The 26,824-nt window shown below is 44.4% G+C and overlaps 1 protein-coding gene across 7 annotated transcripts in view; it reads left to right on the forward strand.

Annotated features, from left to right (window-relative positions):
• STARD13 (StAR related lipid transfer domain containing 13) overlaps positions 1-26,824 on the forward strand; it is a 551,580-nt gene that overhangs the window by 437,260 nt on the left and 87,496 nt on the right. The window contains exon 1 of one of the 7 annotated variants that reach the window (XM_075061642.1): positions 7,016-7,025. The exons of the other annotated variants lie outside the window; for them this stretch is intronic. The gene's annotated coding sequence lies outside the window, so the exon portion shown is untranslated. Of the gene's footprint in view, positions 1-7,015; positions 7,026-26,824 lie in introns of those variants that run through there. 7 annotated transcript variants of the gene reach the window in all.

The following is a 26,824-nucleotide window of genomic DNA, read 5'->3' on the forward strand; positions in this document are numbered from 1 at the left end:
GAGTGGGGGATAAATAGGGTACATCAAACAGTGGGTTCTTCTTCGAGTGATTGCTCATATCCATTCCAGTTGGGTGTATGCGTCGCGCGTGCAGGTTCGTCGAAAGATTTTTACCCTAGCAACTCCGGTGGGTCGGCAGGTCGCTCCCTGGAGTGGCGCCGCTATGGCGCCTAATATATACCCCTGCCGGCCCGTCCACTCCTCAGTTCCTTCTTACCGCCGTGTGGGTCGTTGGAACTGTGGATCGCAGCATAGCTGTCCTCCACGTACGTAGCTTCTCCTTGTTCTCTCGTTGTATATAGTTTAGCGGGTTTGGGCTCTAGCCCTTCCCCGCATCTGGTGCCCGGGCTCATGCCCGGTTTGCCGGGATTCAAGCCGTGCTCGGCCTGTAAAAAGCCAATGTCCACAAGCGATCCCCACGACGCCTGCCTAAAGTGCCTGGGGGAATCGCACATATCTGAGAAGTGCCGCATTTGTAAGGCCTTCAAGCCGCGGACCAAGAAGGAGAGAGACCATCGTTTAAAGACTCTCCTTATGGAGGCGGCTCTTAACCCTCCTTCCTCGGCACCGAGTGCCGACACCACTCCGGCACCAGACCGTGCCGGCACCGTGAAGACGCCTGGGCACCAGCCTTCCCCGGCACAGGGTCCCGACCAAAGAACATCGACTTCCTCTACTCCTGCGAAGCAGGCTTGTGCGGACCACCCGGCACCGACTCCTGCCGCGGCCCCAACCCCAGTGATACCGTCGACTCCGGCCCCGAGAGGTCTAACTAGTCCGGTCTTGGAGAGCTCCCTGGTGAGACCCGTGGTCGAGCTGACGGTCCCCTCTATGCCAGAAACATTCTCTTCGGCCAGGGACCTGACTGCGATGACCGAGTCTGCTCTGCCTCAACCCCCGGCACCGCCGGTGCGGGTTCTTCAGTCCAGAGGCAAGCCTGCAGCCATGAGACCGCCGTCCCTGGAGTCGGCGGGCCGGCACCGATCTCCACCTAGGTCCCGGCACCGCTCCAGGTCCCGTGGAAGATCTCGATCGAGGCGCCGCTCGCAGTCCTGGCACCGCTCACCTCGGCGGTACCGGTCGTACTCATGGGGCAGATCCACCTCCCAGTACTCTCGGCACCACTCCGGTTCTAGTCATCACTACCGGCACCGAGACTCCCGCAGCCGCTCGCGCCGTCGGCGCTCCCGATCCCGGTCGACCTCCCGGCACCGAGCTGGTGGCAGATCCCGGTCGCGATCTCGGCACCGCTATGATTCCCTGTACCGGTCTCCGGCACTGAGGAGGTTTCCACTAAGAGGGGCGAAGGACCCATACCAGCCTCGTTCGGCCCCGCCCTGGCCGTCCTGCCAGCTGTCTCAGGTGGATAGCCTATATGCCCCGGACACAGACGTACCTGCTACCTTGTTCCACGAACCCCAGCCTCAAGAGCATGGACCGCAGCAGTGGGGGTTCTGGACGCCTTGGGTGTACCATCAAGCCCAAGGCCTTCAGCCGGGTCCCTCACATTCCAATGTCTCGGAACACAGGGTTCCTGAGGCCACGATTTCCCATCCTCCTCCCCCTCCCACGGAGGAAAGGTTGTCCCAGCCTCAGGACCCCGAACCCCCTGCAGAATCGGACGCAGTTCTTCAGGCAGAGCCCTCTGCAGACCCGCTCCTCCCAGGTCTCTCCTCTTCATCCTCCCCGGACGAGGCTGTGGCTGGGACATCATCTACCAGCCCGCCTCCGCTTGACCTTAGAGTGCACCAGGACCTCCTCAGGTGTGTTGCACAGAACATGAACCTGCAAGCCGAGGAGGTCTCAGAGATACAAGATCCAGTGGTGGACATATTGTCAGCGGATGCCCCCACTAGGGTTGCCCTTCCGTTTATTAAAACCATTCAAGCTAACGCCACTACCATCTGGCAGTCTCCGGCTTCTGTTCCCCCCGCTACGCGCGGGGTGGAACGTAAATACATGGTCCCCTCAAAGGGGTATGAATACTTGTATGTCCACCCTCCCCCTTGTTCCCTTGTCATCCAATCTGTGAACGAGAGGGAGCGACATGGTCAGCAGGCCCCGGCCCCAAAATCCAAAGAGGCGAAATGCATGGACTTACTCGGCCGAAGGGTCTACTCTGTGGGGGCCCTCCAGCTCCGCATCTCCAATCAGCAGGCCCTCCTTAGCTGCTACAGCTATAACACCTGGGCTGCAGCGGACAAATTTAAGGAGCTGCTCCCTCAAGAAGCACGTCAGGAGTTCTCTGCGATCCTCGACGAGGGCAAAAAGGTCGCGAGAACTTCCCTACAGGCTTCCCTAGACACCGCAGACTCAGCTGCACGCACTCTGGCATCTGGCGTTACTATGCGCCATATATCGTGGTTGCAGGTCTCCGGCCTCCTCCCGGAACTCCAGTATACCATTCAAGACCTCCCATTTGAAGGCCAAGGCATGTTTTCCAACAAAACTGACCCTAGGCTGCAAAGCCTAAAAGACAATAGGGTCATTGTGTGCTCCTTAGGGATGCACACACCTGTAACCCAGCGCAGACCCTTCTGGCCACAGCAACAACACCGGCCTTACTCCCAACCCCGGCAGAGGCAAGACTTCGTCAGGTGATGGGGCAGGGCAGGAATGGTCGCCGCAGACAATCCGGCAACCAGGGAGGCCAGAACCAAAACCCCTCCAAGCCTTCCTCCAGGCCGAAACCTTCCTTTTGAAGGTGCACCCGAGGGCATTGTACCAGTTTTGTCGATGGATCCGTCCCCTCCTTTTTCCAACTGCCTTTCCTTTTTCCTCCCTGCATGGTCCCAGCTAACTTCGGACCGCTGGGTCTTACACACGTTGGAACTTGGATACCGCCTGCAATTTGTTTCAAACCCTCCCTCTCACCCCCCTCGTCCCTCTTCAGGGACCCCTCTCACGAGCAGCTCCTCCTACAGGAGGTGCAAGCGCTCCTCGCCAAAGGAGCCATAGAGGAGGTTCCCGAGCTCGAGCGGGGCAAGGGGTTTTATTCCCGCTACTTTCTAATCCCCAAGGCGAAGGGAGGTCTCAGACCTATTCTCGATCTGAGGGAACTCAACAGATACCTAGTAAAGTTGAAGTTCCGTATGGTATCCCTGGGGACCATTATCCCATCCCTGCATCCTGGAGACTGGTACGCCGCCCTCGACATGCAAGATGCCTACTTCCATATAGCCATCTTCCCGCCCTACAGGAGGTCCCTCCGGTTTGTGGTCAACCGGCAACATTTCCAATTCGCGGTCCTCCCGTTCGGCCTATCTACACCCCCAAGAGTGTTCACCAAGTGCATGGCTGTAGTCGTCGCCCACCTTCGCTGCAGTTGTATCCACATATTCCCATACCTAGACGACTGGCTTATCCGGGGGACTTCCAAGGCGCAAGTCCTCTGTCACATCCGCATTGTCAAGAACCTTTTCTTAAGCCTAGGTCTATTGATCAATGTGGAGAAATCGTCACTAATCCCCACACAGAGGATAGAGTTTATCAGCGCCACCCTGGACTCCACTCTTGCCAAAGCCTCTCTGCCTCTGTCGAGGTTCCAAACTATGACAGCCATCATACGGAGACTGCAGGCAGTGTCCCTGACCTCGGTGTGCACCTGCCTTACCCTCCTGGGCCACATGGCGGCCTGCACATTTGTAACGAACTACACAAGACTCCGCCTAAGACCCCTCCAGTCCTGGCTCAACGCACAATACTGTCCGGCCAGAGATTCTATCGACATGATTGTCACCATTCCTCAGGACGTCTTACACTCCCTCCAGTGGTGGCTGGACCATTCCGTGGTGTGTGCGGGGCTCCCGTTGCATCCGCCCCAACCCTTGGTGTCCCTGACAACAGATGCCTCCTCCCTGGGTTGGGGGGCTCACCTCGGGCGCCTGTAAACCCAAGGCCTGTGGTCACCTCACGAGCTAGCCCTCCACATCAACGTCCGGGAGTTGAGAGCGGTCTGCCTTGCTTGTCAGACGTTCTGTCAGCATCTGCAGGGCCGTTGTGTCTCGGTATTCACCAACAACACAACGACCATGTATTATATAAACAAGCAGGGCAGCACGAGATCCTCTCCCCTGTGTCAAGAGACCTTATGGCTCTGGGATTTCTATATAGCCCATTCTATTCACCTCATTGCGTCCTTTCTCCCGGGGGTTCGGAACACGCTCGCAGATCATTTCAGCAGGTCCTTCCTTTCCCACAAATGGTCCCTTCTCCCGGATGTTGCTCTTTCGCTCTTCCGGAGGTGGGGGTTTCCCTGAATGGACCTCTTCGCATCCCGCGGGAACAGGAAATGCCAGATGTTCTGCTCCTTTCAAGGCCTCTCACCGGGTTCGGTGGTGATTGCCTTCCTTGTTCCGTGGACAACGCACCTGCTCTATGTCTTTCCACCGTTTCCGCTTGTCCACAAGGTCCTACTGAAGGTGCGCAGGGACAAGGCCCGCTTGATCATGATAGCTCCAGCGTGGCCCCGGCAGCACTGGTACTCCATGCTGCTGGACCTTTCCATAGCCGACCCTGTCCCTCTGCCCCTTCATGTGGACCTGATCACTCAGGACCACGGCAAGCTCCGTCACCTGGACCTTCAATTGCTCCACCTCGCGGCGTGGCTCCTGAGTGGCTGACCCGGTCTGAGCTCCGTTGCTCTACCCCAGTGTGGCAGGTGCTCCTGGGCAGCAGGAAGCCTTCCACTAGAGCGACGTATTCGGCCAAATGGAAGCGTTCCACCTGCTGGTGCGCGGAATGGAACTTCCTTCCCACCGAGGTTTCCATTGCTACTATCTTAGACTACATCTGGTCCCTCAAGCAACAGGGCCTAGCGATATCATCTCTCCGGGTTCACCTGGCGGCCATCTCCACCTTTCACCCAGGGGGGGATGGCCGCTCAGTGTTCTCTCACTCTATGGTGACTAGATTCCTTAAGGGCTTGGAGCGTCTCTACCCCCAGGTTCGCCGCCCTGCCCCTACCTGGGACCTTAACCTGGTTCTGACCCGACTCATGTCCCCTCCATTTGAACCATTAGCGACTTGCTCCCTTCTCTACCTCTCATGGAAAACTGCTTTCCTGGTGGCCATCACATCAGCGAGACGGGACTCGGAGCTTCGGGCCCTCACGGTAGATCCCCCGTATACTGTGTTCCACAGGGAGAAGGTGCAGCTGAGGCCGCACCCAGCTTTTCTCCCCAAGGTGGTATCGGTTTTCCATGTTAACCAGCAGATCCTCCTGCCTGTCTTCTTCCCAAAACCCCATTCGACTCGCAGGGAGCAGCAGCTACACTCGCTGGATGTTCGTAGGGCGCTCGCCTTTTACATAGAGTGAACTAAGCCATTCCGCAAAACCCCCCAACTCTTTGTTGCGGTGGCTGAACATGTCAAGGGGTTACCCGTCTCCTCGCAGAGGATTTCCTCATGGGTAACATCCTGCATCCGCGCCTGTTATGACTTGGCGCACGCCCCCCCAGGCCGCGTGACTGCGCACTCCACCAGGCTCAAGCCTCATCGGCTGCTTTTCTTGCTCACGTGCCCATTCAGGAAATCTGCCGGGCAGCAACCTGGTCTTCTGTCCATTTGCTTCCCACTACGCCCTGGTTCAGCAATCTAGGGATGACGCAGCCTTCGGCTCCACTGTATTGCACTCTGCGACATCTCTCTCCGACCCCACCACCGAGGTAAGGCTTGGGAATCACCTAACTGGAATGGATATGACCAATCACTCGAAGAAGAAAAGATGGTTACTCACCTTTGTAACTGTTGTTCTTCGAGATGTGTTGCTCATATCCATTCCACACCCACCCTCCTTCCCCTCTGTCGGAGTAGCCGGCAAGAAGGAACTGAGGAGCACATGGGCCGGCAGGGGTATATATCAGGCACCATAGCAGCTCCACTCCAGGGGATGACCTGCCGACCCACCGGAGTTGCTAGGGTAAAAATCTTCCAACGAACGTGCACGCGTGGCGCGTACACCTAACTGGAATGGATATGAGCAACACATCTCGAAGAACAACAGTTACAAAGGTGAGTAACCGTCTTTTACATAAACAATTGCTGCACTTCCTGATGCAGACTATACCCAGTGGCTAACATAGGTCTCTGCAGTAATTTTTAGTTTCAGTAGCACTGTCTCTTGACAGGAGTTGAGTATTTTAAAGTACCTATATGAACTGAAGAGCTGGTTTATTTTGTCCTTTGGCGTATAGGCTGTAGTGCTAATTAAGTGGTAGCACATATTGTATTCTGTTATTTGTTAAGCACGGATAACGTGTTCAGTGCTGTACAAGAAAAGTAAAGAGAATCTGTGCCCACACTGAGTCAATATGAGGGTAAGGGTTCCTTGCAGCTGGAGTGCCAGCATATACAGTACATCCTCTTGTTTAATCTATCTTGTTAGTGGCAGGGAATAAGAGCATATCCAATATAATGGCTGTCAAAAATACTTTGCATTGTAGGTATACATTTATCTCTTAAGAATGGCAGCCTCTGATTCTGAGATCATCATATAGTACAATTCACTGAAGCAGTGTATTTTGCCATATCCTCCCACTGGAATAGAGCAGAGTGCTTTGCTACATTAATTAGTTCCTAAGCCTTGAAGATCACAGTGATCTAGCCACTATTTTCCAGTATTAAGTGATTTTAATACATGATTAACTTTCGTGTGTACACTGTTAAAATGAAGAATTGTTTTTCAAGTTTGAGATGGAGCAGCAGGTTTTTCCTGTAGTATTTGCCATAGTTGCACAGCCAGTGTTAAAAGGGATGATTTATAGAAAATCCAGCTGTGAGTTTTCGTTTCTTCAAGAGCAAGAGGCGGGACTAGAAACCAACCTAAAACCAAGCAGAGCATTGATCAGACGAGAAATGATGTAGAGCACAGCCCCACAGACAACAGCTAAGCATCGTGGATTAGCTGGCAAAATAATGAGGAGAAAGCTGCACTTAATGACAGAGAAGCCATCTGTCAGAATCTGAGAAGCAGGTTTCAAGAAACCAGAAAATGAAATACAGAAGAAAATGATTTTGGTTCAAAGGTACAGTGAAGCCTAAGAATATTTGTAGACAGTAAGTTTAAAAATTGTAGTAAGGGTGTTTAGTACAACAGTTAACGCTGTTTTGAGGAGCTTTTCAGCTTTGAAAACAGTCCTGTCTCCTTTGTAGCCTATCTTTTACTTAAAAGATTTGAATTACTTTAAAGATGTTAAGAGGCTTATCTGTTTGAGATGGCTTGTTTAAAAAAAACTTGCAAACAAACTTTTAACTTGCTAGCATCCTCCACTTCAGAGGGGTGATTTTGTTTAATTAACTTAAGGGCACCTCCTGTAGTGAACAAGAATTATTTTGTAATTTTTCTGAAAGACATCTTTGATGAAAAGCTTGCTTGATCCCAGATGTGAGCTGAAGGGGGTAGGCAGGAATAGTATTGTTGGAGAGGAGGCGAGAGTTCCCACCCAAATAATTATAGACTAACTAGAACTACAATGTATAAACATCCTGGGCTAAATTCTGCCCTTATTTATATTGGTGCAAAATCAGGAGCAAGTCCACAGAAAATTATTCCTGATTTAACTCAGGGTAGTGGAATGTTGTTCCACATTTCTTAAAGCAGAAGAAATACTATAGTGCTTCACAAAATATATTTTACTTTTTACAGAGGACTTGCTTAAAAACAATCATTAGAATATTTTTTTAAATGCACATTGCTTAGCACCTTTTGTCGTATGTCACATGAGAGCTTCCATCCCTCGTATGAAGCATTGTATATGATGTTGTAAGCAATTCTATTGTTTGATGTTGACACGCTTTCAAATAAGGCTTGTACTATTTGTAAGTATGTGTTCCATTCAGTTTGGTGGTTTATGTTTGGTGTACTCTGCCTAATTTCAAAAGGTTTGTGAGGTTCCAGTTTGGAATAATAAGGTTACATTAGCAATAGCAGAGGTGCATGAAAGTTCTAAGCAAGACCCTAGGAGGCTGTTTTATTTGGAATTCGACAATTCTATTACAATTTGTACAGAAAAATAATTTGTTGCAGTAGTTCTAATGTATTGTCTACTCCATGCCAGTAGTGGAAGCATTCGCTGTAGACATAAAAGAAAAAAACACACTCAACATTATGGCCCAATATGGATGACAAAACATTGTAGCATGTGTGGGAAAATGGCTGCAGTCCAATGTCTGGAATCATTTATCTTCTAGTAGAGTCTGGAAGATGACTGTTTTATGTATTTTACAGAAATCCCTGCTGATTGATTTCATTTGCTTGGGGGGGCGGTGCACAGAGACTGATTATCGGGACAAATGGAAAAAAAGCGAATCCTTTACAGTAACCCTGACATCCTGTTCTGGTTAGGTTTTTGGTACTTTTAAATGTGATCTTACCATCCCTAACAATCATGTGTCTCTTTCTTCTGGTTTTTTAATAAAATGTCATCTTTCTCCTCTTTGTTTTGGGTCTCGACAAGCCAAAAAGTTGTGGGTTCTGCTTGCCATCTCTTTCACTAGCTTAGCCTTTCTCCAGCAGTGCATGAGATACATTTTGGAAATTATTGCCTAAGTCTGGAGGAAAGAGAAGAAATGGAAATTGATAACATTCTACATAGCCTATTGTGGGAGTGCCGCATACAGTATGCACAGCTGTTTGGAGAGATAGGCGTGAAATACTTTGAGATAGGTGGTCTGATTTCCTATCCATGGAACAAAGTCTGTTTTCAGTATGCAAGGATTTCTTAAATAGCTGCATTACAGTGGCAATCCCATGCACTGAGATGACAATATACGCCAATATTGACATTTATTGTTAAAATAGCCATAATTCCTGGTTTTTCTTTCTTCATTTTAGACTTGGACAAGCATCCTAGAAACAACTCAGATTCTCACCTTAACATCATTTCTTCACTTCATCTTAATGTTTGGTTTTTTTTTTAATGTATGTTGCTGTCTGCCTGCCTTCCTGGTATTTGCATTTAAGTCAATTGTTCCCACTTCATAGTCTCCTCACTTGGCTCTGTCCCAGCTATACAGTCACAGTGCTGGTTACATATCAGCCAGATCCATAGGCACTTGCTCTAATATCACAGAAATCCAATACAAACATTTTTATATAATGAAACAAGAATAGGATCTGAGTGCTGCATGCACTTACTATCAAATAGAGTGCTGCTATTTTCAAAGATTAACAAAGGTAAAAAATTAAAATTGGACTTTTAAAATGTCAGTGTTATTTTATTTTATTCCCAGTAATTTTACCACAAGATCCTCTGCTAACGGCTACAATATACCTGGCAGGGCAGAAGTAGCAAAACAGAAGGCTGGGGAAAGGTTGAAGTAGTGGATCTCCCCACATCATACACTCAGCCCCCAAACATAAACATTCAGGAGGCTCTAGCTTGGGGATGGGGAGGGTGGAGAGACAGAGGAGAAAAGCCCCCGCCTCTTCCTAGCCCAGAGAGGAATAGGGAGCTTCATATATTTATCAGGAACTTACTAGCTAGAGGTGGGAGTCCTAAGCAGTGTCCAGAAACTGCACCCTGATAGGAATCCAAGGATCCCAGAGTTTTGGCCTTGGTCCTCTTTCTCTCTGGTCTAGATTCTGTCACTGTGCTATCCAGGTGCCTGGGAGGTTCTTTATCCAGATGCCTTGGGGGTAACTTACCCCCTCTGTCTATCTAAACATTTGTAAAATGCTTATTATTATCAGTTTGTCTCTTTTTGCTAATATCATTTTATGTATTGACCTCTGGATAGTAAGTTGACGTCTTTGGATAGTAGGTCTCTGGTCATTATTTTCCAGCCCTGGTTTAATATATACAACCAGATTTTCAGTACTGACTTCCATGGAGCGATGATAGTTTATACCAGCAGAGGATTTGTCTCAGAGTGTGTAAATAGAATCACAGAAGTTTAAGTTGGAAGGGACCTCAAAAGGTCATGTAGTCCGTTCCCACATGCTGAGGTAGAGTTAAGTATACCTACACTGATAGTTTTTTCCCTTACGAGTTTGGCTTCCTCTTCACCCCGTCTACTGTTGTATTAATTTTGATGGAATATATAGGCCCAGCAAGACACAGGTGTTAACATGACCCTGTAACTATCCAACCTTGATTTAAGAGATGACATCAACTTGTAATCTTATACCCCTCGCGATACATGAGCCAAAACAAGTGATTTCCAGGCCTATGCACAATTAGTAGAGTTGAAAATCAACACAGAGAAAACTAAAACAATGAGAATGAACACCCAATAGGGAACATCAGTAATACTTTCTAGGATTAACATAGAAGAGGTCCAATATTTCACATATTGGCCTCATTATGATTACAACAGATGGAACAGACAAAGACATTAAAGCCAGAAGAGTGAAAGCTAGATATGCCTTCATAACTCTAAAGCCGATCTGGAGAAACAGAAAATTTGCCTTGCAAATTAAACTTTGAATATTTAACACCATTGTAAAGTTGGTCTTACTATATGGCACTGAAACGTGGAGTCTTATTAGATCCTTAGTATCTAAGCTCCAAGTTTTCATAAATGCTGCATATAGAAACCTTCCATATCAGATGGCCAGAAAAAAACAAAGAACGAACGAACTCTGGAAGAGGATGAAACAGAAACCAATAGTACAGGAAATTATGGAACAAAAATGTCTAGAACATACACAGAGGCAAGACAAGAATAGCATAACAAGGTGTTAGACTGGATCCCTGAGGGCACGAAGTGACAAAGTAGACCAAGGAAAACATGGAAACACACAATAGAAGCAGAACTGAAAGCTATCAAAATGACATGAGAGGAAGCTAAGACAGCAGCGAGAGACCAGCAAATATGGCAAGTGGTGGAGAAGGCCCTATGTTCTACATGGATAAGAAAAGCATAAGAGAGTTAACTGTCCAACATTAAAAGTTTTAAACCAGGTTCAGGTTTTGGTATACAGAGACATCAGCATGCTTAGTACCATGGCAGACACACCACTAAAAATCTTTTAAACCTTTTATTGAAGATACAGAAAAAGAAGGGAGGAAAAGGTTAAAGCATTTGACATGTAAATTGTTAAGTAAGGGTATGGCTATACTCACACTTTACAGCGCTGCAACTTTCGCGCTTAGGGGTGTGAGAAAACACCCCCCTGCACGCTGCAAGATACAGCGCTATAAAGCATCAGTGTAATCAGGGCGGCGCACTCTACACCCGTAGAGGATGTGGTTTACGTGCAGCGCTGGGACAGCGCTGCTGCTCCGACCACTCTCACACTTCAAAGCGCTGCCTCGGCAGCACTTTGAAATTCCAAGTGTAGCCATACCCTAAGGCTTTCATTTTAACAACATCCCTTGTTTCCCTTTAACGTGGAGAGTCTTTAGAAAGAAAAAACCCTTTGTCAATAGTCTCTTAGATGGGAACCACTTCCCCTGTTGGAGGAAAAGAATGTTAGTTAAGATGGTGGAGGTTATTGTTAAAGTTTGATCTCCTTTCCTAGAAGACAAAACAAGACAAACACACAAAAGAGAGAAGAGGAAAGAACAGCAAAAATAGAAAATGAAGCTTCTGTCTCTGGTGTTGACTCACGTGCAGCCTCACTGCTGGAAAAACAAATGTATGGCACACGGCCTTAATAGCCAGTCTGAGGCCTGGCAAACTTGTACCAGTGTCAGGTAGCTTAGGACATTGCATTTAGTTGCCTTTTTCTGGTCACAGGCTTACAGCAATGTTGCCAAATATACAGTTTTGGCTGGCTAAGCCAGACTTTTCTTAGAGGAAAGAAGAGAGGGGTAGGAAAGAGAAGAAATATGGCAGGGAAGGAGAAAGATACAAATTCTCACATCCCAGCTCGTAGCTGGATTTAGCCAGAGCTGTTGGAGGTAGAGATGGTGATGTCAACTGGGTCTCTCTTTTTGGTTAGAACATCTCTCAGGATCAGAATAATGAAGGCCCAACAGTGTTAAAGTAGATCTTGGAGTCCTAGGAGATAGTGGGAGTGGCATCCATGATGGTAAAACTCAGTGCAGTGGCTGCTGGCAGACAGCTGCTTCTTCTGGATATTTTTCCCCAGTATTTTCTTGTAAGGATCCCAAAATGGGTGACGGGTAGAATAGCCCCTCCCCTCATTATTTTGTTCACCAAGTAGGCCTAATCTCCAGCCCATCCAATGTGATCCATTAATTGCTGGTCCCATACTTCTCATTTATGAGGCATGATAAGAACACAGTCTTTGAATTATACCAGTAGGCCTTTTTGTATGGATTAATACAGTCTGTCTATCTCCATTTTGCACTTTTCCCCATTGACATAAGTAGTTATAAGCGATTGTGATATTTTATGAACTCTTGTTCACTTTTCACAACTGAGCTCATAACTGGATAAATTTGTAGGCCCTATTATCACAACACTACTTCACTACCACTTCCACTTTCCTAGCTTTGAACTCCTAACTCCCTGTATCAGTGGGTATGTCTACACTGAAGCTGGAAGGGGTAATTTCCAGCTCCAGTAAACATATACACGCTAGCTCCCATCAAGCTAGCACACTAAAAATAGCAGTATGTGCCGATGGTCTCAGATGTGATGGTAGGGTGGCTAGCCCCTCCTGCTGCTTGCACCGTCATGGCTACACTTCGGTTTTTAGCATGGTAGTCTGACCAGAGCTAGCATTGGTATGTACACCTTCCAGCTTGAATGTAGGCAGACCCACAGTTCTTGTGCTCCTGACTGATAACTGTGCTGGGACACCTTTTAGTGACTCTGTCACTTTCTCTTTTTAAGCTAATGGATCTAGTCCTTCCCCTGGCTCTTGTGATTAAAACAGTGGACTGTGGGTCAAGGCACTACTTTCCTTTCTCAGCTCTACCACTGAGGGCCTGTCTACACTTGAAACACCACAACGGCACAGCTGCAATGGTGCAGCTGTGTCACAGAAGCACTTTAGCTACCTATGCTGACGGAGGGGTTCTCGCATCAGCGTAGGAATCCACCTCCCTGAGAAGCAGTAGCTAGGCTGATGGAAGAATTCTTCTGTCGACCTAGCACTGTCTATACCATAGGTTAGGTTGGTTTTACATTATTCAGGGGTGTGGTTTTTTCACACCCCAGAGCAGTGCTTAATTTGTAATGAAAGAGGTGCCAGGGCTCAAGCAATTTATTTAATTTCATAATTGATGCAACAAGCCCAGAGATGCTAGGGCTATAAACTGCCAAGTCAAGAGGTGCGAGGGCTCAGCCCTGGCAAGTCGAGGCACAAATTAAGCACTGCCCCTGAGCAATGTAGTTGGTTAGACCTATCTTTTTAGTGTCGAGCAGGCCTCAGTTGCTATGTGACACTGAACAAATCCCATCCTTCTGTGCCTCTGAGTACTTGTTTGCATAGATACTGACTCCGTGGGTGCTTTGGGGAAAGAGATGGGGTGGGGGCAGAGGCAGGAAGAGGCGTGATGGGGTGGGGGTTTAGGGCAAGGGGTTGGGGGTGAGGCCTGATGTGGAGCAGGAGATTGAGCACCCCCCAGGCCTGGAGGAAGCCAGCACCAAATGCTTGTTTATACAATGGGGAAATACCAACCAGTATTTTTTTTTCATGGGATTGAGTCTGAGTGTTTGTAAAATGCTTTAAGACCCTGAGATGAAAAGTGCAATATAAGTGTATCATGTTGTTAGAATCTAGATAAATGGTTATGATGTCTTTACAGTCATTAACATAAACTGTTCTCTCTACTTTGTTTACCAACATGTTTCTCCTTCTAATGATACTCTGGGAGAAAAAGCCACATCTGATATGTAACCTGTAACTATCTTTCTTTAATTCTGAATTGACGGAGAACCTAAGAGGGAGCAAAGCCATCAAACCTTCATTCTCCCCTGATCCCTGGCTTGCAATTCCCTCCAGAGTAAATTAGAGCAGCTCAGGGAAGTAATAGCTCATGAGGGGGCCATTATGTTGGCTGGGCATCAATGGAGCACAGTGTGCTCAGCCTACACTTCCTCCTTCCACCACTATACTCCCTAAAAAGCTCTATGTCAGATATACACCCCAGCCATGGGTTGCCCTCTACCAAAGGAATCTCTGGCTGACAATTAAGGCCAATTTTAAGGTTGTTTGGGCCCAAAACAGCCTCACTGGGGCTGATGAGTTGTCACTATATCTCTTTTAGGGTTGCCAACTTTCTAATCACCCAAAACTGAACAGCCTAGCCCCACCGTCTTCCCCAAGGCCTTGCCCCCTTCCTGAGGCCCCATCCTCACTCACTACATTCCCCCTTCCTCGGTGGCTCTCTCTCTCTCAGCCTCACTCACTTTCACTTGGGGTGCGGGAGAGGGTGAGGGCTCTAACTGGGGGTGTGGGCTCCAGGGTGGGGCCAGGATTAGAGGTTCAGGGTGTAGGAGGGGGCTCTGGGCTGGGGCAGGGAGTTGGAGTGTAGGAGGGGGTACAGGCTCTGGGCTGGGGGTGTGGGCTCTGGGGTGGGGCTGGGAATGAGGGGGTTTGGGTGCAGGAGGGCGCTCTAGGCTGGGGGATGGGGCCGAGGGTTTCGGAGTGCAGGAGAGTGCTGCAGGTTGAGGCACAGGGTTTGAGGTGTGGGAGGGGGTGAGGGCTCTGGAGTGGGAATGCTGGCTCTGGGATGGGGCTGGGGACAAGGGTTTTGAGGTGCAAGATGGGGCTCCAGGTTGGGGGGGCTCAGGGCTAGGGCAGGGGATTGGGGCGTGGTCTTACCTGCGGTTGCTCCCAGTGAGTGGCGCAGCGGGAGTGCTAAGACAGGCTTCCTGCCTGTCCTGGCACCATGGACCAGCTGCACCCTGGAAGCAGTCAGCAGCAGGTCCAGCTCCTAGGCGGGGGTACGCAGTCAGCTCTGCATGCCACTCTCGCCCACAGGCACCACCACCCCCAGCTCCTATTGGCTGGAAACAGCGAACCATGGCCAATGGGAGCTGCAGATGGCCATGCCTGAGGATGGTCTGTATAAACAAACTGTCTCCCAGCATGCTAGTGGGTTACCCTGATGGGTGGTTACCCACCACTGAGGTAAAGCCTCTTTAAATCTAATCATTCTTATCTGGATAGCTCCCTTAAAACAGTTTGTTTATAGAGCAAGACACCCACTCTCCCAAAATAAAGTATTCTTCTGCCAACTCTTTACAAATGAAATGTTTTTGAACGTATCGTACCTGTAATTTGGGCACATAATCACTTTATCTTAACCATTACTTGATTAGTTAAAGTTCATCCTTCTGTGTTTCATTACATAGTGTGGGGAAAGGATATGCCAAGGGGTAATAGTTACAGCTTTCTCTTGTTTTCTTATCAGACTAAGGCAAAGAATTGTTAAAAACAGACAACTTGAGTATACTTGTAAAACATAATGGGGCTGAAACCTATGTAAACTGTGAGATCTTATGTAATATGCCACTGAATCTCTTTGTGTATGAAATATATGGCCACAGCAAAGCCATTTCAGAAAGGAAATCTCTGTATGTGGTGGTTTGTTTGTTTAGTTTTTCAGAATAAAGTACATGATGGCCTTAATTGTGCTTTTATAAGTGTTACCAAGAATCATGACATTTTCTTATCTCATGAAAATGATGACTGTTTGTGATCCTTTAAAAGCTCCAGTAAACCTTTACAAGTTTCCACAATCTAACAAGTGTTGCTAATTTTATGGTGTTAAGTTGATTACCACTCAGTCTGAACTAGGGTTGACAGTTTTGGTTGGACATATTCCTGGAGGTTTCATCACATGACATCATCTTCAATTAAAGATTAAATTTGTGGAGACTCCAGAACAGTCCTGGAGGATTGAAAACCCTTCATCTGAACATTTAGTTAAAACATATACGTAGATCAAATAGGCTTTGTATATTATGTGATCGTAATCCTCACTAGCAAGACTTCCAACCAAACCCAATGATAACCCAGCGTTTCCTAAACTCAAAAGTAAGGTCATCTCATAAAAAGTGCATTGGTATAATATTCAGGCCATCCTAGCAATTGGTTTTTGCTAGGGCGTTGCTTTAATTACACAACCAAAAAGTTAAAACAAAATGGGATTCTGATTTATACAGGAAAAAGCCAGGAGAGTTAGTATTAAGGCTCAGTTTCCATCCATTGCAACACATTAAGACAAGTTAAAAGCATCCATTGTTTGAAGAATTGTTTTATAGTGAGGCACAAACAGGGATAGATTGAGGTTAGGAGTCCTGAATTTTCTAGCTTTTGTGTGTTTTAATCAAATCTTTAACAGCTTCTGTTAAATCTGTGTATGCAATGGCTGAAGGCATTGCTAATGAGATACAGCATTTCACCTACAGGTAAAAATTTCCCCAGGTCAATGGAGCTGAAAGGGATTACTGGTTGACAGCTGTTGAGTGGTTTATGAGAAATGAGTTTGTGGTTCAGTCTAGCCCTTAATGGATGGGGGCTCCAAATCAGTAAATCCATCGTCACATGAGCAGCCTTGTTAGCAATGTTGGCAGAAAGGCTTAACAGTGAATGGGAAGGAAGACTGAACTAACCTTTCGCAATTAGAGATGGTCCTTCATGCCAGGCTTGGAGTACATTTGTAACAGAGTGTGAGCGGCATGTGCTGCTGCCTGCTATACTTGCTCTGTGAATAAGTAGAGGATGGAGGCTGCCAATCCATTGCCTTCCACGAGCACTAAATTAGAACATTAAAAAGTGTCACACAATTGTCACATCAGGCCTACTTTCAGGGGGGTGCTTGGAGGCACCACCCGCCCAGTTGCCTCTCACCACCTCCCCACTGAGATGGCTGAGCCAGCAGCTGCTTCTGTGAACCTCCCAGCAGTGCTGTGTGACAGCTCAGTAATCCCATCAATAGCTCAGCCAGCAGCCAAACCTCCTCGCCTCCCCCTCCCCACTGAGACTGGAACTCCCCCCAGTGTTCCTTGGTCACCAACAGGACCCTAACCCACCATACCTACAAAAACTCCTCCCACTCCCCTCAGCCAGTAGTTTCTCCCTGACATCTGCCTTTAGCAGCTCCTTTCCCTTCCATACAGCAGCTGCAGGTTAGATATGTCAGTACCCCCTTTCAATCCTCTCCCATTCAGTACTCCTCCATTCCTCTGACCACTCTTCCTTCCACTTGTTACCTCCTCCTGAGTCCCCTGTCCTCCCAACACCTTCCCTTTACACTGTCTCCCTGCCCACTGAGCGCAGACCCCAGGAAAGGGCTTTGCCTCTTCACCCAACCCAGCTGAGCATGTCATGGAGCCATCACTCTTTCCTTCTGTGGCTGCCCCCTGCTGGAATTCATAGGGCTGGTCATGAAGGCAGAGGGGAGCATGGGGCCTTTTTTCCTTTGAGAGGAAAAGGATGATAATTTGCTTGTTTGGAAAAGCTGGACATGTCTTTGCTTGCTGTAGATGTGTATGCTCCCCCCAGCAGCATGTGAACTCAAGCAGTTTTCAGATAAGAGGATGCTGTGTAGAATAGCAGAAATGAAAGAACTATTTATACAGCTCTGTCCTCTGAATTATGAAGAAATCTGAGCTTTGTCAGAATATGCAATCTCTTAACAAGGAGTGAGAATTACAAAACTTAAATGAAAGTTTTATGTATATTTACCCTGTTTTTCTCAGCCAATGAGCTCAGAATATAGGCACATAATAATGCTTAGCATTTATATAGTGCTTTACATCTTCAAAGGACTGTAGAACTTGACTAATTAGTCCATATATCCATATTAGCATATGGTTAGTAATCAGACACAATTGCCAATCTTTTCATTATTGAAACCTTTGAAGAAGAAAGTCACTATTTTATTTAGTTTGTTATTGTCATTTATGTACCCAAAGCTACTATTCCATATCCTAAGCTAATCATTTGGGAAAATATAGCCATTCTGCAATTCAGAGAATACATTAAAAAGTACCAGAACCAGTTAACTTATTTTTTTTTACCCTTCTGAAAATTAAGGACCTGAATCAAAGCAAATTGAAGTCAATGGTAGTATGTCCATGGGATTTGGATCAGGCCCTAAAAAAAGCTAAACTGATTTATTTAAAAAGATCTGTTAAAAATCATCATCCTTCAAAAAATCAAGCCATAAAAATAGGGTCCTGAAAATTAAAACACTGCCAGACCTTTAATGCAGTAGTAGAAACACCATCGCTGTAGTACATTTATATTATTCATTCTAGCTTCTTGACTCAGATTCAGCAGACAGCTATAGTGCTGTCTTAATTCCACAGGCCTGGTTGCTATGACATCAAAGTTAGAAAAATATCTGTCAGCTCCAGGTGGCTGAGCACAGACTAGGCTTTAGTTGGGTGAACATGAGGAATAATTGAGGGAATCATGAGGAGGTATCTAAGAGTAAAAATATTCTCCATGGTTTTTGCTTAGGTGGGTGAGGAATTTGAAACATTATTAGGTTTACATTGCTGGAAAACCTGGACTTTATTTAGTCGTGTTGAGAGTGGAATTCTGTATGTCTAAATCAGAAATCTCCACTTCTTCTGAAAGATGCACATAGTGACGTGGGAAATACATTTTGCAAAAAATTCTAAACTCAAGACTAGTGATTAAAAACAACTGTGGGCCGGATTCTGTCATCTTTACTCACCATGAATAGTATCTTACTCCTGGTATAAGGTTTTAATCTTTAATAGAGTGGTAGAATTTAGCCTTTAATTAAAATCAAAATAATGTGCCGAATGTAAGAACTGTTGGCCAAATTCTGTTTTCATTCACACCAGTGCAAACCAAAGCAGAACTTATCCATACATATATCACACATACACACACATACATATTTATTAAGGCTGTCAATTAGTCACAGTAACTAGTGTGACTAACTCAAAAAAATTAATCGTGATTAAACGCAGTTTTAATTGCACTGTTAAACAATAGAATACCAATGGAAATTTATTAAATATTTTGGATGTTTTTCTACATTTTCACATATATTGTAATCTGTTTTGTAACTGAAATCAAAGCGTATATTATTTTTTATTACAAATATTTGCACTAAAATGATAAACAATAGAAATAGTATATTTCAATTCACCTCATTCAAGTACTGTAGTGCAATCTCTTTCTTGTGAAAGTACAATTTACAAATGTAAATTTTTTTGGTACATAACTGCACTGAAAAACAGAACAATGGTAAAACTTCAGAGCCTACAAGTCCACTCAGTCCTACTTCTTGTTCAGCCAATCGCTAAGACAAACAAGTTTGTTTACATTTACAATAGATAATGCTGCCCTCTTCTTATTTACAGTGTCACCAGAATGTGAGAACAAGCATTTGCATGGCACTTTTGTAGCTTGCATTGCAAGGTATTTACGTGCCAGATATGCTTAACATCCGTATGCCCCTTCATGTTTTAACCACCAATCCAGGGGACATGCTTCCATGCTGATGACGCTCGTTTAAAAAAAAATGTGTTAATTAAATTTGTAACTGAACTCCTTGGGGGAGAATTGTATGCCCCCTGCTGTTTTACCCACTTTCTGCTATATAGGTCATGTTATAGCAGCCTCGGATGATGATCCAGCACATGTTGTTCTTCTTAAGAAGTCTTTCACTGCAGATTTCACAAAACGCAAAGAAGGTACCAATGTGAGATTTCTAAAGATAACTACAGCACTTGACCCAAGGTTTAAGAATCTGAAGCCTTCCAAGATCTGAGAGGGATGAGGTGTGGAGCATGCTTTCAGATGTCTTAAAAGAGCAACACTCCAGTGCAGAAAATACAGAACCTGAACCATCAAAAAAGAAAATCAACCTTCTGCTGGTGTCATCTGACTCGGATACTGAAAGTGAACACACATTGGTCCACACTGCTTTGGATTGTTATCAAGTAGAACCCATCATCAGCATGGACGCATGTCCCCTGCAATGGTGGTTGAAGCATGAAGCAGCATATAAATCTTTAGCGCATCTGACACGTAAATATCTTGTGACACCGGCTACAACAGTGCCATATGAACGCCTGTTCTTACTTTCAGGTAACACTGTAAACAAGAAGCGGGCGGCATTGTCTCCTGCAAATGTAAACAAACTTGTTTGTCTGAGCGGTTTTCTGAACAAGTAGGACTGAGTGAACTTTCAGGCTCTAAAATTTTACATTGTTTTATTTTTGAATGCAGTTTTTTGTACATAATTCTACATTTGTAAGTTCAATTTTCATGATAAAAGATTGCAGTACAGAACTTGTAATAGGTGAATTGTAAAATACTATTTATTTTGTTTTTTCACAGTGAAAATTCTTGTAATAAAAAATAAATATAAAGTGAGCACTGTACATTTTGTATTTTGTGTTGTAATTGAAATCAATATATTTTAAAATGTAGAAAACACAAATATTTAAATAAATGGTATTCTATTATTGATTAATTTTTTTAATCGTTCATTAATCGCGGTTAATTTTTTTTATCACTTGACAACCGTAATCTCTCTCTCTCTCTCTCTAATATGTTTAACAGAATATAAAAACCTAAACTTTCTAATCCTATCCATATTCTTGGTTTAGCCTATGGTGCTTTAATACTGTTGTTTTTTTTTCAGCTGTCCACTGTTTGAAATCATTTAAAAAGAGGGCATTAATTGTCACTGAAAGCAATTATTTCTCAACATTGCTTCATTTCCAGTAAAAAAGGGAATGAGAACAAAAACACTGTTACACAAGAATATATCAAGCCTGGGAAAATGTGTTCTTTTGTAAAAACATATTTCCCTTGTAGTCACTACTAGTTGCAATAGGTCACATAGCATATCAGTATGTTTGTGTGTTTTTATATAAAATGGAGCTTTTCACCTAATTGGAAGTGTGTGATGTCGGAGTCACCATGGCAACTACTTTCTTATTCTCAAGGCTGATTCCCCTCTCTGGCACTTTGAGTGCAGAAGGTGGGGGACAGCAAGGATTTTAAAAATTAATACTGGCCACTCCCAGGTTTGTATTAAAGTCCCAATGTTACAGCTTCTCTCTGACCTTGGATGAGGTCTCTCTCTCTCTCTCTCACACACACACACGGAAGAGCTGAGAAGAAAAACAAAGGAAATTCGCTGTTGCACCAACTAATTAAACAAGATGTGCACAAATCTCTTAGGACACAAAAATCCCATCCTTTCCTTAAAAAAGATAAATTTTATTAAAAACAAAAAGAAACTAATCTAAAAACTCAGACTATTGCTAGATTTTAAAAAGAACCACTTACAAGGATTAAGCATTAAAATAACTTCCTTGAAGTCCAGCTTAAAGGTTACAAGCAAAACAAAAGCACCTGGGGTTAGCACAGAGGAGTCCACAAACCATAAAGAGATAAAAGAGATAAACCTAATTGCGTCTTCCTAGACATTTCCTGATCTACTTACATATCTGGGATTTCAAATGAGTAGTTTCTAGGTATGATCTGGTAATTTTCATATCTGGCCCACATCTTTTTACAGCATAGTTCCTGAGTTCCAGCCCTGTCTCTGCTCTGTCCCCTCTTTCTGGAGAACAACAGACAGACAAAGGGGAAGTTTTTCCCCAATTTTAAAAAGTTCTAGCCTTCCCATTGGCTCTTTTGGTCAGGTGCTCACTCCCTTCCTTTTACCTATGGACTTTCTAACCCTTTACAGGTAAAGCAAGTAGAGAACATCTACTAACAGGGATTTTATAGCTAACTGGCTGGCTGGGTGTCCATAGAAGGGAGCTACCTCACCCTTCATTTATCATACTTACTGATCAGCAGAATATACAATCTACTTCAGCACTGCAGTACCTTACATATTCTTTTTTTGGAGAAATGCTTTCGTCTTTACTGGACTCTGAATAAGATCATTCCTCTGAGGTAGAAAAATATCATTCTTTTAACACTGAGTCCTTTGGAGTTGCTCTTTCTAGTGTTTTATGAACCTGACAAAGAGCCTAATGTATCAAAAGTATGAGTATAGAATGAAAAATATATTTATATACTGATTTCTTATTATAATTCTACTTCTATACTTTATACGGTCTTTCATCCAAAGATTTTAAAGTCTTTTAATAAAGCCGCACAGAACCCCTGCGAAGGAGATATTTTATATTTTACAGATGGATAAGCTGAGGTTTAGAAAGGTTTAAACATGGCCTTAGGTTACAGAGTGAGACTGATAGAGTTGTGAATACAGTCAGTCTTGGTGACTTGAATCCCAGCTCCCTGCTCTAACCACAGTGGGCCACTTCATCTTCAATGGTCCCTTGAAGTGTTAACTACCTGTGCTCAACAATCTGTTCCATCTTGTATTTAGCTCTGACATTCTGCGTATGTTTCCCAGGCCTGAAGAACTCGGTGTAAGCTCAAAAGCTTATCTCTCTCTCCAACAGAAGATGATCCAGTAAAAGATATTACCTCACCCACCTTGTCTGTCTAACCACAAGACTCATTCTTTCCACTTATGCCTAGAGGTGTGTCATACCTATTATTTATTTATTATTATTATGGTGTGCAGAAGCCCCAGTTAGGATCAAGGTCCTATTGGTGTTGTACAAACATGCAGGAGGACTTGGTACTGTCTTGAAGAGCTTACATGGAGCACAAGTGTGATAAACAAGAGGGAGGAAGGGGGAAGATGTGCGTAACAGTAATAGGTTTGCATGAGTACACAGGCCAGTTATGTGCACAACTTGGTGGTTCCAATTTTTGTAAAATACCATTTGGTTATTTTGGTTTGCTTTGAACATTTTTTCTTGTTGTTTTTGGTTTTATTTATTTATTTTTTTATTTATTTGCCTTCTGCCCTGGCCCAGCCAGCAATAGATTTCTTGTAGGCATCACAGCAGAAGGGAATGGGAAATTCATAGATTATAAGGCCAGAAGGGACCACTGTGGTATAGTCTGACCTCCTGTTAAATACAGACAATTATCTAGTTCTTGGTTGAACTAGAACATATCTTTTAGGAAAGCTTCCAATCTTGATTTAAAAATTGTCAGTGGTGAAGAATGCACCGCAACCCTTGATAAGTTGTTCCAATGGTTAACTTTGTTAAAATTTGCATCTTATTTCCAGTCTGAATTTCTTTAGCTTCAGCTTTTACAAAGGAGAGCATAATGACTTTACAGACTAATTTAGAGCGTGTGCCCCGTGCGTAGGAGGCAGCATGGAAAAAATCACAATGTTGGTTGTACTTGTGGCACCTTAGAGACTAACAAATTTAGATGCCACAGGTACTCCTGTTCTTTTTGCAGATACAGATAACCCAGCTGCTACTCTGAAAACTGTCAGTGTTGGTTGTGAAAGAGGTATGATAAATGTAAAAGTAAATGTTTAGCCAAAAAGAAATTATTTCTATTCAAAGCTAAATGTGGTAGAGGAACTGGCAACAAAGAAAGCATAATCATATGTTCAATCTTAATATTAACAATTTACAAATTATTACAATGGTATTATTTACATGCCATCCAAGAGTGCATCTGGTGAGAACTGGTTGTCAATATGCAGCAGAAAAAGCAAGGCTGAACATCTCTAGCACTTTTTTTAAATATAATAGTTCCTGGCAATTACACATCCTGTTAGTTGTTATCTAAATATTTATCTTCAGCTAAATTACAAGAAGTGCACGGTCAGAGAAGAAACCCACACTCTTTTTACTGTATGCCTTAAAGAGGGAATTGTGCTCAGCCAAATACTTGGTTTCTGCTTTTATTCTGTATTTTGTTTTCATGGATTAAAAAAAAAAAGAGAGAAGAAAGACTGGGATTGACGGCAAGCAGCAACAAAGACACTGGGACTGAAAATGTGGTTTTTAAAGGCTGTTTGCCATGCTAAGTCAGAGACCGCAATATGAAATCATACTTTAAATATTTTGGCTTAAAAGGGGTCAACAACAGGCTTTCCTAACAACGGGGTTCAGCACAGTATAGATCATTTTTCTGCAAGGCAGTTGCAGATTTTACACCTACTTGTTGGGACTGCTTCTTGGCTGGGGTAAATTGACACAGCTCCATTGGCTTCTGTGCAGTTGAAGTTCAGGCCCATTGTAATTAGCATTATTGTACCAAGTGTTTGAAGAGTCACCTAAATTAAACATAGGATTGTATTGGAGGGGCAGTGGGGGCTGGGGGATTGGATTGGGACTAGGAGATCAGGCTTCATTTTCTGCCTTTGATAAGTCTCTGCACCTTTGTTTTCCCTCCCATCCTTTATCTGCCTTGCTATTAAGCTTGTAACCTCTTCAGGGCAAGGACTGTCCCCCACTATTAGTACAGCACCAGCACAGTGGGCCCCTGATCCCAGTTGAGGCCGCTGGGTACACTGGAATACACGTAATAATATTTGTGCATATTTCTCCCCTCCCCCCACAGAAACACAACATTTCAGTGGTAACTGTGTTTATATATCTTCCTACTGTATTTGCCACTGCATGCATCCAATGAAATGGGGTTTAGCCCACGAAAACTTATGCCCAAATAAATTTGTTAGTCTCTAAGGTGCCACAAATACTCCGCATTCTTTGTGTTTCACTAGTTGTTTTGTATACTTTTCACCTGCTATCAGTGGCAGATGTGTGTCCTGCAACCTTGTGCTGTGGGGTGGTTGGTAGGGTGGGGAGAGAGTCCCATCTCCTAGGATGTTGATTGGGGAAAGAGTCTCCTTTAGTTCTTTATGTGGGTGGGTCTCCCCTGACTGCTGGTGGTCTCCTTTAGCTGGGTTGGGGTGGGAGCAGGTAGCTGCACCCCTTCTGGGTGTTGGGGATCGGGCTCCAGGGTCCTTCCCAATAACTGACTCTATAAACTCTTGGCTGGGGCTGGGCAGGTGAGCACAGGGGAAGGGAAAGGAGAAGAGGAGGGCTGCAGGACTCCCATTCAGGGCAACTGCTGTTCAGCTCCACCTCCTCTTTGTGTGCATCTAGAGTGACCACCAACCAGTGTGTGGGTAGAAGTGTGACGACAGCATGGTACATCCCACAGCCAGTCCAGCAGCACTGCTAGGGGATGCAGGAGTAGTGTGCTCCTAGGAGCAGCTACTGTGGGTGCAACGAAAACAAGACCAATCTACAGCTCAGCAGCTGCACGCGTGGGTAGCAGCTAGTCTAGTTCCAGCCTTAGAGAGGACTGAGAAGTCAACATTGAGCTGATGCTAGCATTTTTGGCAGTCTTCCAAAACAATTCACCCATCCACCAAAGGTTACCAGTTCTTCTCCATGATCAGAGTCCTGTGCAAAGGGTTGGCCTAGGGATTTTGGGGTCGGTGAACTGACTCTTTGCAATCCGTGCCAAGCTTAACTGACTCCTTTTACATTAAAAAGTGAATGAGTTGATGGGAAGGATCTGCAGGCTCTTTCCATCCTCTTGCAGAAATGGAACCCACAGCTGCTTGTTCCTTTTCACCATCATAATTGGTTTAGATACATTTACATTTTCGAGGCTGGCCATGCAAGGAAAAGGCCTAGAAATTTAGGGTTTGTTTTTTTTTAATTAATGAAAGCTGAGGTTATCCTTCATAGGACTTGCAATCTTTAAACCAAGACTGGATATCTCTAACAGATATGATGGAGCTCCATCAGAAGTCATGGGCTTGATGTAGAAATGAATGGATGAGGTTCTGTGGTCTGTGTTATGCATAGCCTTATGCTGGCCAGCTAGTTTCCAAATGCCTGACACCATGAAACGTGAGCACTGATAGAGGAGTCACCGGGAGTGAATTTGGTCTGAGCTGATCAAGCACAGTGAATAGCTATACCGCTGTACAATGGTAAATGTTGCACTAATACGTTACTCTGATAAAATAGCATTTGTTTTAGTTTACACTGTTTCACTGATACCTTTTAACATTTTTATTAATGCTATATACCCTTATAGCTCATGTACAAAGAGAATTATAAATTTATATGTTTATATAACATTTTAAAATACATTAAGATGTGTATAAAATCAATGACAGCTTTTAGACTCTGAAATGTCTCTTGGCTTTATATATAACTCATACCATTGCATACATTCAGCCTGAGCTGTTGCAGCCTTGATCTATCTTTTACTATTACCCCTCTTGCAAGCAAAACTAGTGTTTAATAATAAGGAATGACCCATACATTCAGTTGAATGATAAAGTCAGAGAGAATGTTGTGCTCAGCTTCTTCATCTCTCCGCCCCTGTTATATAGATACAAAAATAAAACAAAAATCATAACTTAGGCCTAGGTTTTTTTCACACTGTAAAGACAGTTTAATTTTGAAAAATAGCAGTTTTTCCATTAATGAGGTTATTAAATTGTCAAAGGATCTGTAAATTGTATGGGTCCAAATCATCAAAACATTGTATCCATTTTGAGTGCCTGTCTTTTAGGGATGCTGACTGCCAACCACTCAAATTTAACTCTTTGGAACTGCAGGTTCTTTGCTCTTCTGAAAATCAGCCCTTAAGAATCTCAGCTAGGGACCCAAAAACTGCGTCACTCACCATTAGTGGACATTTTTGGAAATGTTTACCATAGTAATGAAAACACCAAGGAAATGAGATATAAAAACTATATCAGATTAAAATTAAACCATAATTCTACAAAATCAATGGAAATGAATGTCTCAGCATTGTTTTGCCTAAACATTAGTCCCACTAAAGTATTACAATGAGGGACATATTTTGCACTCTCATATGCCAGACAATCTTGTTTTAAATCTGTTTTAGATTGTGCTGACTCAAAATGGATGCTATCTAATCTGTACTTTGCTCATTATCATGTTCTGAGTGCCACAATACACCTGGGGTGCCAAGTGATTTACAAGTCAAAGTCCTGATTTCAAAAGTTATTTAGGCACTTAGAAGCTATTTAGCCTCCTGAGTCACTTAGGCACTTTTAAAGATTTAATCCCTAGTATATTGTGTGTCTAAATCATAGTGCCTGTGTCTGAAATTAGATTGCACACA

The sequence above is a fragment of the Chelonoidis abingdonii genome, chromosome 1 (assembly GCF_003597395.2).
Source record: "Chelonoidis abingdonii isolate Lonesome George chromosome 1, CheloAbing_2.0, whole genome shotgun sequence".
Taxonomy (NCBI): Eukaryota; Metazoa; Chordata; order Testudines; family Testudinidae; genus Chelonoidis; species Chelonoidis abingdonii.